The sequence below is a fragment of the Chlorocebus sabaeus genome, chromosome 10 (assembly GCF_047675955.1).
Source record: "Chlorocebus sabaeus isolate Y175 chromosome 10, mChlSab1.0.hap1, whole genome shotgun sequence".
Lineage (NCBI taxonomy): Eukaryota > Metazoa > Chordata > Mammalia > Primates > Cercopithecidae > Chlorocebus > Chlorocebus sabaeus.
The window spans coordinates 13672951-13685121 of record NC_132913.1 but is presented as its reverse complement, the minus strand read 5'-3'; the positions used below and the strand labels follow the sequence as shown (position 1 = coordinate 13685121).

Sequence of the window (12171 nt, the reverse complement as noted above, 5' to 3'; positions counted from 1 at the left end):
CTATCTGTTGTTTTCCCCCTGAAATGCCCCTGTCCATGTGAGTCCTGGAGCCGCGACTTCCTGGTCCCAACTAGACCTAGAGGGGATGCAGTGGACTGGGAATTCGTCTTGCAGAAATTCCTGTGGCCAATCACGCCTTATTTTCTGTCTCTACGGTACCCCAGTCTATCCCCTGCAGTTCAGAGACTATTCCCCAACTCTATTAGCCAGCACCCTGCCAAGGGTAAAAGTGAGGATTTTAAAATATAATAATCGGTGTCACTTTACTTTTCTTATCTCAACCCCAGAGCTATCCTCTAGTGATTTAGGAAAGAGAACCATGGATTCAAATCCCAGCTTGGGACATTAGGACAGTTGCTTATTATCTGTAGGTCTCATTTCTTCATCTTTAAACATGTTCATTCCTCATTCATAGGGCTTTTGGTGAGGATTACGTGAGATGAAGAATGTAAAGCCCCTGGCATAGTGGCTGGCATACACTGGGTGGCAGACTGGAGAAAGAAGGGGTTCATCAGGATATTGCCTGGCAATCCATAAGGAGCAGGAAGACAATGCTAGAAATGTAATGAGATGAGCAAAATTGCAATCGGCAGATCTTCTCTCACCGTATTTATTATTCTGTCTGAAGCTTTCTGCCTTTTGGCCAGGATCTAATAGGTGCTCAGCATCCTTCTCACTCGGGAAGCCTCAACTTTCTCTTTTGAGGGTCTCAGGTATTTGAATTAACATGCTCCTAGTCCTTTAGATTAACAGGATTTATTGCCCTTTGCAGATACAATACATGGGGGAGGGAAGCAGTGCATAGAAGAGAAAAAAAAAAACAAGGAAAGTTTTTTGTTGCTAGTTTTGTTTTAATTTTGGAAAATTAACTCAGGTACTTAGGCTACCAGACAAATACATGCGATTTTAAAAGTAGGCCTTTTTTCTTCTTCATTAAATGGCAGAGGAATTTTGCAGCATAAAATAGCAATGTCAAGACTATAATTGGAAAGTGTTGGTGAGGGAGAGCTTTATTCAGAATTAATGATGTTCTTTGAAAGGTCCCTTGGAAATGCCTGGGGTGATTATAGCTTTTCTGTCTGATTGCCAAGGTAGGGCTGACTTTTAATATCTACATCAATCCAATGTGCAGTTAGAGAAATTACAGTGAAATGGATGCTGGAAAAGCTTGCCAACCCTTATTTTAGTGTTCATTTTTGACAGCTCGCATTCAGGCAGGTGACATAAGGAAGAGGTGACTGGATGAGAGGCTGGCCAATCTGGAGTGTCGGTTGGTGGATAGAGAGAGCTCTAAGAGGCAGAGGAAGTATTAAAATGTAGCCACTCCCAGCAGGAGGACCTGGGGTAAGCCCTTCCCCACTTTGGGCCTCAACTTCTCTAGCATGCAGTATTGTTCTAAGTCATGTCTAAGGGCCTTGAATCACAGGATGCTGACAGTATTGTTCTAAGTCATGTCTAAGGGCCTGGAATCACAGGATGCTGAGATTGTAGATGGAGTAGTATTCAGGGATATGCTGCTTCTTTGGGTCGCAGCAAGCCCTTACTCAAGCTTCTGGGTAATGTTCCTGAGTCCACGTTGGCAAGCCTTCTGGCAACAAGACACCTAAACAAAAGTGTAAAACACTGTGCCAGGAATACTTTCTCTCTACTTTCCCCCACCTGCATCTTTCTACACTCCAGGGGAAATGAGTTGGATTGAGTTTAGGCTCTGCAAAGTGTCTATACTGTTTTCTGTAGGGAACAGGAGCCTATATGAAGCTCGAAGCCCTCTGTTGATGAGTCTGTGTAAAACCTTCATCTTTTTCGGAATTCTGTGTCTAGGTCCCAACACTAAAGTATTATAAGAAATGGGTCTTATCAGAATGTACTTTTTGGGCAATGATTAATCCTTTGGGGCAAAATGCAGTTTTTGAAAGTTGAGAGGGGGAAAAAATGTTTACTGAGTGAATTGTCTCTTCCAGACACATTTCTGATGCTTTACATTCACCCTTTCATTTCATTCTCACAATTCAGTAAAGTTGGCATTAAGTCCATATTAGTCAGGATAAGCTAAGGCGTGCTGTGGTAACATGTAACCCCAAACCAGAAGTTTATTTCACTCTGACTTAAAGTTCAGTGTGGTTTCTGGTGGCCCACCTGCATAGCTGTCTTCCAGGCAGTCTCTCATGAATTTGGGCCATTTATCATTTTTAGCTATGCTGTCTTGCACATTTGCCTTCCCGATATACTGTGGGAGAAGAGCTACATATGGAGATATACCAGCTTTTCACTGCCTTACCCTGAACTGGAAACATGTCACCACTATTTGCAGCCCATTGGCCAGCCATTGGCAGTGAATTGGAGCGGAGCATGTGGCTATCTGGTGAGCACTGTCTTTGGCAAAAGGCCCTCATTTTACAGATGAAAAAGCTGCAAGAGAAAACTGGAAAGGCACCACAAACCTAGTTCATCCAAAACCACACAGTTACTGGGTAGAGAGGCTGAAGGTTGTACCAGATCTAAGAATCACTGTTTTCAGCCAGGCGTGGTGGCTTACACCTGTAATCCCACACTTTGAGAGGCCAAGGCAGGCAGATCACGAGGTCAAGAGATCAAGACCATCTTGGCCAACATGATGAAACCCCATCTCTACTAAAAATACAAAAATTAACTGGGTGTGGTGGCACACACCTGTAGTCCCAGCTACTCGGGAGGCTGAGGCTGGAGAATCCCTTGAACCTGGGAGGCAGAGGTTGCAGTGAGCCAAGATCATGCCACTGCACTCCAGCCTGACGACAGAGCAAGACTCCGACTCAAAAAAGAAAAGAAAAATCACTGTTTTCATTACTCTATGCTGTCTCCAGGGACTGGACTTCTGAGGCCTGCCTGTCTGCTCATGGGTGTCTCAGTTTGAGAGGAATGAGGCAGTCATAGCCCAGTCAAGGTGGGTCCCACGAAGCAGGATCTCAAAACTATTGAACTATGTGAACTCTCCTTTCCAGGAGAGGTGAACACAATTGAGCACAAAAGCCTTGCCTGCTTCTGTCAGGGGACAAGTTTAATTCCTGCCCTGGTGTCTTTTCTTTCAACATGTTAAACTGAGACTCTGAGCATCCCATATGCAGTATAATCTGCTCCCCACCCCAAAGCAACCCCCATGGGTTACAATTACTTCCTACTGCCGTTTGCCCTTTACTGTTTAGAAAAGAAGAAACATTATTTCTTTGGCTTTTAAAATGTGACGTCAAAAGGGTTGGTTTTTTTTTTTTCTGTCTCTCTTTTCTTTGCTATTGCTTGTTTGACTTCTGTGTGCAATTTGATGCTGGGACCTAGTTATCCATCAGGTGTAGTAGTCATACTATTTAGAACCAGAATTCTTTTAGGGACCCATAGAAATGTTTTAATTTCTTTTAAAATTAGAGGAAAAATGAATATAACACTAATGAATATATTATAATGAGTCCAGTCTTGCTTATACTAGTCTTTAAATTAACATAATTTTAAATTAACATAATTTTAACTTTAAATTAAAATTAACATAATTTAATGAAGGAAGGGATACATGAAGGCAAAGATATCTGGGGACCACACAAATTATAATGAAACCTTGGTTAATATCTTGCCCTCATTCTTTTTTTTAATTGTACTATTGCTTTCTTTTGAAACTTTTTAAATATATAAGCTTTTGGGCTACAAGTGGTTTCTGTTTACATGGATGAATTATATCGTGGTTAATTCTGAGATTTTAGTGCAGTTGTCACCAGACTAGTATCCCCTTCTAAGTCTCCAAAGTCCATTATATCACTCTGTATGCCTTTGCATATATTCAAAGCTTAGCTCCCACTTATAAGTGAGAACATATGGTGCTTGGTTTTCCATTCCTGAATTACTTCTCTTAGAATAATGGCCTCTTGCTTCATCCAAGTTGCTGCAAAAGACATTATTTTATTCCTTTTTATGGCCAAATAGTATTCCATTATGTATATAACATTTTCTTTATCTCTCATTCGTCGATGGGCACTTAGGTTGGTTCCATATCTTTGCAATTGTGAATTGGGCTCCTGGACTCATTCTTAATCCATAAATACATATTGGGAGATAATGTACACAGTGTTTAAGAGCATGGGACTTGGAAACAAAGAGACATGGGTTTCCATTTTTTTGACTGCCACTGATTAGCACTTCAGCCAAGTGACTTAATCTACATCTGCAATTCTGCATATGTAAAATGGAAATATTACCACATGTCTTATAATAATCTTGTGAAGAGCAAATGAAATTCTAGCATATGTGGAGTCCCTCAAATAGTAAATCATAAATAATAGCTACCGCATTACTTTTGTTATTTTTCTATTTCTTTTATAAATAATAAGAAAAGTATTATTTTATTTCTCTTATTGCTATTCCTTATAATCATAGGTAGATTATTTATTGCTTGTGTAGAAAATTATCCTACAGTTTAGTGGCTTAAAAGAACAAACATGTATTAACTCACAGTTTCTGTGGATTGGGCATTGGGAATGGCTTAGCTGGGTTGTTCTGACCTGACATCTCTTTTGGCTGTAGGCAAGATGTTGCATGGGGTTGAAGTCATTCGAAAGCTTGACTGGGGCTGGAAACTTTGCTTCCAAGATGGAGCACTCACAAGCTTGTTGACAAGAGGCTTCAGATCCTTGAGAAAAGGACATCTCCAAAGGGCTAGTTGGGCGGTACCACATGATAGCTGTCTTTCCCCACAGCAAGCCATCCAAGAGAGTGAAGCAAGGAGGAAATTGCAGTGCCTTTTATGGCTTAGTCTCAGAAGTCACATATGATTATTTTCTACTCATTAGCAGTGAGTCACTAAGTCCAGCTCACACTCAAGAAAAGAGGAATTAGGCTTCATCTTTGGGAGAAGTGTTTTCCAAAAAGTGTTGAACATAGTGTTCAAAATTACTTGATTGACTTACTGATCTTATGTATCAGGCAATGTCCTCTGAGGTTTCTAAGAATGAATAAGCAGTTTCCTGATCCCAGTGGATTTTTAGTAGATTATAATTATAGAATTGTAAATGCAATAAAGTCTTATAAGTGCTCTGCTAGAAATCTGTCCAAAGTACAATGGTATTTGAAAGATTTAATAGTGTATGGGAAAGCACTATGTAAACTGTGAAGGGCAAAGTAAATGTGAGGTATTGAGCTTTAGGGTTTATGTCAACTTGGAGCATAGATTTTAGATAATGCTGTATCACAAAAATTTGACTCTCTAAGTCAAATATTTTTGTTGACATTTTGTTTGAACAATGATACACTGACATAAAGATTACGTGCAGTAGGCCCCGAGTGACCCAAAATCTGTACAGAGCCATTTATGTTTATATGTTTATTTTAAACTGACAAATAATAATCGTACATATTTATGGGATATAATGTAATTTTTTAAAATTTTGTATTTTTAATTTTTGTGAGTATACAGTAGATTTGTATTTTTATAGGGCATGTGAGATATTTTGATACAGGCATGCAATGTGTAATAATCACATCAAGGTATATGGGTTATCCATCACCTCAAACATTTATCCTTTTTTATGTTACAAACAATCCAGACCAGGCGTGGTGGCTCATGCCTGTAATCCCAGCACTTTGGGAGGCCAAGGTGGCCAGATCACGAGGTCAAGAGATCGAGACAATCCTGGCCAACATGGTAAAACCCCATCTCTACTAAAAATGCAAACATTAGCTGGGTGTGGTAGTGCGTGCCCGTAGTTTCAGCTACTTGGGAGGCTGAGGGAGGGGAATTGCTTGAACATGGGAAGGCAGAGGTTGCAGTGAGCTGAGATCGTGCCACTGCACTCCAGCCTGGCAACAAAGCGAGACTCTGTCTCAAAAAAAAAAAAAAAAAAAAAAAAAAAAAAATCCAATTATACTATTTTAGTTATTTTTAAATGTACAATAAATTATTTTTGACTATATTCACCCTGTTGTACTATCAAATGCTAGATCATATTCATTCTATCTAACTGTATTTTTGTACCCATGAACCCTTCTCTCTTACCACCTCCCACTACCCTTCCTAGCCTCTGGTAGCTATCATTCAACTCTCTATCTCCATGAGTTTAACTGTTTAAAGTTTTAGCTCCCACAAATAAGTGAGAACATGTGAAGTGTGTCTTTCTGTGCCTGGTTTATTTCACTTAACATGATGACTTCCTGTCCCATCCATGCTGTTATGAGGGGTTATCATTGTTTACATGTATGTACCACATTTTCTTTATCCTTCATCTATGAATGACCACTTAGGTTGTTTTCAAATCTTGGATATTGTGAATAGCACTGAAATAAACATGGGAGTGCAGATGTCTCTTCTATGTACTGATTTCCTGTCTTTTTGATATATGCCTGGCAATGAGATTGCTGAATGATATGGTAGCTCTATTTTTAGTGTTTTGAAGACCCTTCAAACAGTTCTCCATAGTGTCTATACTCATTTACATTCTCACCAACAGTGTACAAGAGTGCCCTTTTCTCCACTTCCTCACCAGCATTTGCTATTGCCTATCTTTTGGATACAAACCATCTTAACTAGGGTGAAATGATATCTTATTGTAGTTTTGATTTGCATTTCTCCGATGAGCAATGATGTTGAGCACCTTTTAGTACACCTGTTTGCTATTTGTATGTCTTTTTTTTGAGAAATGTCTATTCAAATATTTTACTCACTTTTTAATCAAATTATTTGATTTTTCTCTATAGAGTTATTTGAACCCCTTATATATTCTGGTTATTAATCCCTTGACACATGGATAGTTTGCAAATATTTTCTACCATTCTATGGGTTGTCTGTTTTTGATTGTTTCCTTTGCTCTGCAGAATCTTTTTAACTTGATGTGATCCCACTTGTCCATTTTTGCTTTGGTTGCCTGTACTTGTGGGGTATTACTCAAGAAACCTTTGCCATATCAAATGTTCTGGAGAGCTTCCCCAATGTTTTCTTGCAGTAGTTTCATAGTTTGAGGTCTTAGATTTAAGTCTTTAATCCATTTTGAATTGATTTTTACATATGACAAGAAGTAGGGGTCTAGTTTCATTCTTCTGCATATGGATATTCAGTTTTCCTAGCACCACCATTTATTGAAGGGACTGTCCTTTCCCCAGTGTATGTTCTTTGAACCTTCGTCAAAAATGAGTTTGCTGTAGATGTATGGATTTTTTTCTGGATTCTCTATTTTGTTCCATTGGTCTTTGTGTCTGTTTTATGCCAGTACCATGCTGTTTGCGTTACTATAGCTTTATAGTACAGTTTAAAGTCCAGTAATATAACTCCTCCAGTTTTGTTGTTTTGTGTTTTTATATAAATTTTAGGATTGTTTTTTCTATTTCTGTAAAGAATGTTGTTGGTATTTTCATAAGGCTTGCATTGAATCTGTAGATTGCTTTAGGTAGTATGAACATTTTAACAATATTTATTCTTCCAATCAATGAACATGGATTACCTTTCCATTATATTGTGGAAATTTCTTTTTCTTTTTTTTTTTTTTTCTTTTTTTGAGAAGGAGTCTCACCCTGTTGCCCAGGCTGGAGTACAGTGGCATGATCTCGGCTCACTGCAACCTCTGCCTCCTGGGTTCAAGTGATTCTCCTACCTCAGCCTCTCAGGTAGCTGGGATTACATGTTATCTTCAATTTTTTTCATCAGCCTTTTATAGTTTTTATTCTAGAGATCCTTTACTTCCTTAATTGCTAGGTATTTAATTTATATGTAACTAATGTAAGTGGAATAACTTTTTAAATTTATTTTTTCAGATTATTTGCTATTGAAATATAGAAATGCTACTGATTTCTGTATGTTGATTTTGTATCTTGCAACTTTACTGAATTTGCTTTTTAGTTCCAATGGTTTTTCAGTGGAATCTTCAAGTTTTTCCAAATCTCCAAACAATGACAATGTAATCGGGCTTCTTCCTTTCCAATTTGGATGCCCTTTATTTCTTCCTCTTGTCTGATTGCTCTAGCTAGGACTTCCCATACTATGTTGAATAACAGCAGTGACAGTGTCCTTGTCATGGACACTGTCCTTGTCATGATCCAGTGTCCTTATCATGGACAATGTCCTTGTCATGTTCCAGATCTTAGAGGAAAGACTTTCAGTTTTTTCCCATTCAATATGATACCAGCAGTGTTTCTGTCTTTTATGGCTTTTATTGTGTTGAGATATGTTATTGTCTATACCTAATTTTTAAAGGGTTTTTATCATGAAAAGATGTTGAATTTTATCAAATGCTTTTTAAATATCAGTTGAAATGATCATATGGTTTTTGTCCTTCATTCTGTTGATGTGATGTGTCACATTGACTGATTTGCAGATGTTGAGCCATTCTCACATCCTGGGATAAATCCCGCTTGGTCACGATGAATGATATCTTTAATGTGTTACTGAATTTGATTTGCTAGTATTTTGTTGAGGACTTTTGCATCAACATTTATCAGGGATATTGGTCTATAGTTTTTTGTTTGTTTGTTTTAATGTGTGTTTGTCTGGTTTTGGTATCAAAATGATACTGCCCACCACAGAATGAGTTTGGAAGTATTCCTTCCTCCTTTATTTTTCAGAATAGTTAAAGTCGGTTTGGTATTAGTTCTTTTAATGTTTGCTAAAATCCAGCAATGAAACCATTGGGTCCTGGGCTTTTCTTTGCTGGGAGACTTTTTATTATGGCTTTGTTCTTGTTACTTGTTATTGATCTGTTCAAGTTTTGGATTCTTTATGGTTCAACCATGGTAGAAGGCTATCCATTTCTTCTAGGCTTTCCAATTTATTGGCATATAGTTGCTCATAGTGGCTTCTAATAATCCTTTGAATTTCTGTGCTCTCGGTTGTAATGCCTCCTTTTTCATCGCTGATCTTATTTGTTTGGGTCTCCTCTCTTTTTCCTTAATCTGGTAAAGGTTTGTTGGCTTTGTTTATCTTTTCAAAAGACTAAGTCTTCATTTTCTTGATGTTTTTATTATCTTCTTCATTTCAATTTCATTTATTTCTGGTTAGATCTTTATTGTTTATTTTCTTCTAATTTTGAGTTGGGTTTGCTCTTGCTTTTCTGGTTCTTTAAAATGCATCATTAGGGCTTTTTGTGAAGGTTTCTTTTTTTCTTTTTTGATGTAGGCAATTACACCTATAAATTTACCTCTTAATTCTGCTTTCACTGTGTTTCATAGGTTTTGGTACATTGTGTTTCCATTATCATTTGTTAAATAATTTTTTTTTTTTTTTCAGTTAGAGTCTCACTCTTTCGCTAGGCTGGAGTGCAGTGGCAGGGTCTCGGCTCACTGCAACTCCACCTCCCGGATTCAAGCGATTCCCCTGCTTCAGCCTCCTGAGTAGCTGGGATTACAGGCATGCACCACCATGCCCAGCTAATTTTTGTACTTTTGGTAGAGACAGGGTATCACCATGTTGGCCAGGATTGTCTCGATCTCTTGACCTTGTGATCTGCCTGCTTCAGCCTCCCAAAGTGCTGGGATTACAGGCATGAGCCACCGCACCCAGGGTATAAATTTTTAAATTCCTTCGTAATTTCTTCATTGACCCACTGGTCATTTGGGAGCATATTGTTTAATTTCCATGTGTTTGCATAGTTTCCAAATTTTCTGTTATTGATTTCTAGTTTTATTCCTTTATGGTCAGAGAGGATACGTAACATAATTTCATTTTTTAAAAAATTAATTAACACTCGTTTTGTGGCCTAACATACTGTTTACCATGAGAATGATCCATGTACTGAGGAGAAAAATGTATATTCTGCAACTGTTGGATGAAATGGTCTGTAAATATCTGTTAGGTTCATTTGGTCTATAGCACAGGTTAAGTCTAAAGTTGGTTTGTTGATTTTCTGTCTGGATAATTTGTCCAATAATGAAAGTAGAATGTTGAAATCTCCAACTAATATTGTTTTGTGGTCTGTCTCTCTTTTTAGCTCTACTAATATCTGCTTTATGTATCTGAGTGGTCCAATGTTGGGAGCACATAGATTTATAATTGTTATATCTTCTTGCTGAATTGAACCCTTTCTTTTATATAATGACCTTTTTGTCTCTTATAGTTTTTGTCTTGAAATCTATTTAGTTGCATATAAGTATAGCTACTCCTTTTTATTTGTTTTCCTTTATTTATTTATTTATTTATTTATTTATTTATTTATTTATTTTTGAGATGAAGTCTCACCCTGTCACCCAGGCTGCAATGTAATGGTGCAGTCTTGGCCCACTGCAACCTCCACCTCTTGGATTCAATCGATTCTCCTGCCTCAGACTCCTGAGTAACTGGGATTACAGGCATTGCCACCCTGCCTGGCTAATTTTCTGTATCTTTAGTAGAGACGTGGTTTCACCATAGTGGCCAGGCTGATCTCGAACTCCTGACCTCGTGATCCTCCCACCTCGGTTTCCCAAAGTGCTGGGATTTTATAGGCATGAGCCACTGTGCTGGATCTCCTCCTCCTCCTCCTTCTTCTTCTTCTTTTTTTTTTTTTTTTTTTCATTTGCTTGGAATATCTTTTTCCATTTCTTTATGTCTATGTGCGTCTTTATAGGTGAAGTGTATTTCTTGTGGGAAATAGATTGTTGGCTCCTGTGATTTTTTAAGAATCATTCAGACACTCAATCTCTTTTGATTGTAAAGTTTAGTTTATTTACATTCACTTATTATTGATAAGTGAAGACTTACTTCTGTCATTTTGTTACTTGTTTTCTGGTCTTTTTTCCTTCCTTCTGGTCTTCCTTTTAGTGAAGGTGATTTTCTTTGGTGATATGTTTTAATTTCTTGCTTTTTATTTTTTGTGTATGTGTTGTGTGTTCTTTTACTTGAGGTTACCATGAGGCTTGCAAATAATATCTTATAACCCAATATTTTAAACTGATGGCAACTTAACACTGATTGCATAAGCAAACAAATAAGCAAAAAGAAAATGAACAAAAACTTTACACTTTAACTTTGTTCCCCTGCTTTTTAACTTTTGGTGTTTCTATTTATAGTGTATGGTACTATGTCTTATAAAGTTGTCATAGTTTTTTTAAATTATTATTGGTTTATCTTTTAGTCTTTCTGCTCAAGATTGAGTAGTTTATACACCACAATTACAGTGTTATAATATTCGGTGCTTTTCTATGTACTTACAATTACCAGTGAATTTTGTGCCTTTGGGTGATTTCTTAATGCTTATTAACCTACCTACCTTCCTTCCTGCCTGCCTTTCTTTTCTCTATCTTTTTTTTTTTTTTTTTTTTTTTTTTGAGATGGAGTCTTGTTCTGTTACCCAGGATGGAGTGCAGTATCTTGAGTCTCTGCAACCCCCCACTCCTGGGTTTAAGCAATCCTCCCACCTCAGTCTTCCAAGTAGCTAGTGTGAAAGGGTATCTTGGGGCCCCCAAATCACTCAACTAAAGGGAAAAGTCAAGCTGGGAACTGCTTAGGGCAAACCTGCTTCCCATTCTATTCAAAGTCACCCCTCTGCTTGCTGAGATAAATTCATATCTGATTGCCTCCTTTCCAGAGGCTAATCAGAAACTCAAAAGAATGCAACCATTTGTCTCTTATCTACTTATAACCTGGAAGCCTTCTCTCCACTTCAAGCTGTTCCCCCTTCCCAGACCCACCCAATGTTCATCTTACATATGTTGATTGATGTCTCATGTCTCCCTGAAATGTATAAAACCAAACATGTTGCACATGTTGGGCACATGTTGGGCACATGTTGGGAACATGTTGTCAGGACCTCCTGAGGCTATCATGGGTGCACATTCTCAACCTTGGCAAAATAAACTTTCTAAATTAACTGAGATCTGTCTCAGATTTTCAGGGTTCACACTAGGATTACAGGCATGCACCGCCACTCCAGGCTATTTTTTTTTTTTTTTTTTTTTTTTTAGTAGAGATGGGATTTTGCTACGTTGGTCAAGCTGGTCTCAAACTCTTGGCCTCAAGTGATCTGCTCACCTTGGCCTCCCAAAGTGCTGGGATTACAGGTGTTTGCCACCATTCCCAGCCTATCCTAATCTTTCTGATTGAAGAACTCCCTTTAGCATTTCTTATAGGACAGGTCTGGTGTTGAAATCTCTCAGCTACTGTGTGGTAAAGTTTTATTTCTTCATCATGTTTGAAGGATATTTTTGCTGGATATGCTATTCTAGGATAAAAGTTATTTTCCTTCAGCATGGTAA

General features: G+C 37.9%; 1 protein-coding gene across 1 annotated transcript in view; it reads left to right on the top strand.

Annotated features, from left to right (window-relative positions):
• LOC103216942 (5-hydroxytryptamine receptor 5B) overlaps positions 1-12171 on the top strand; it is a 36525-nt gene that overhangs the window by 1373 nt on the left and 22981 nt on the right. The gene's annotated exons all lie outside the window — the stretch shown is intronic.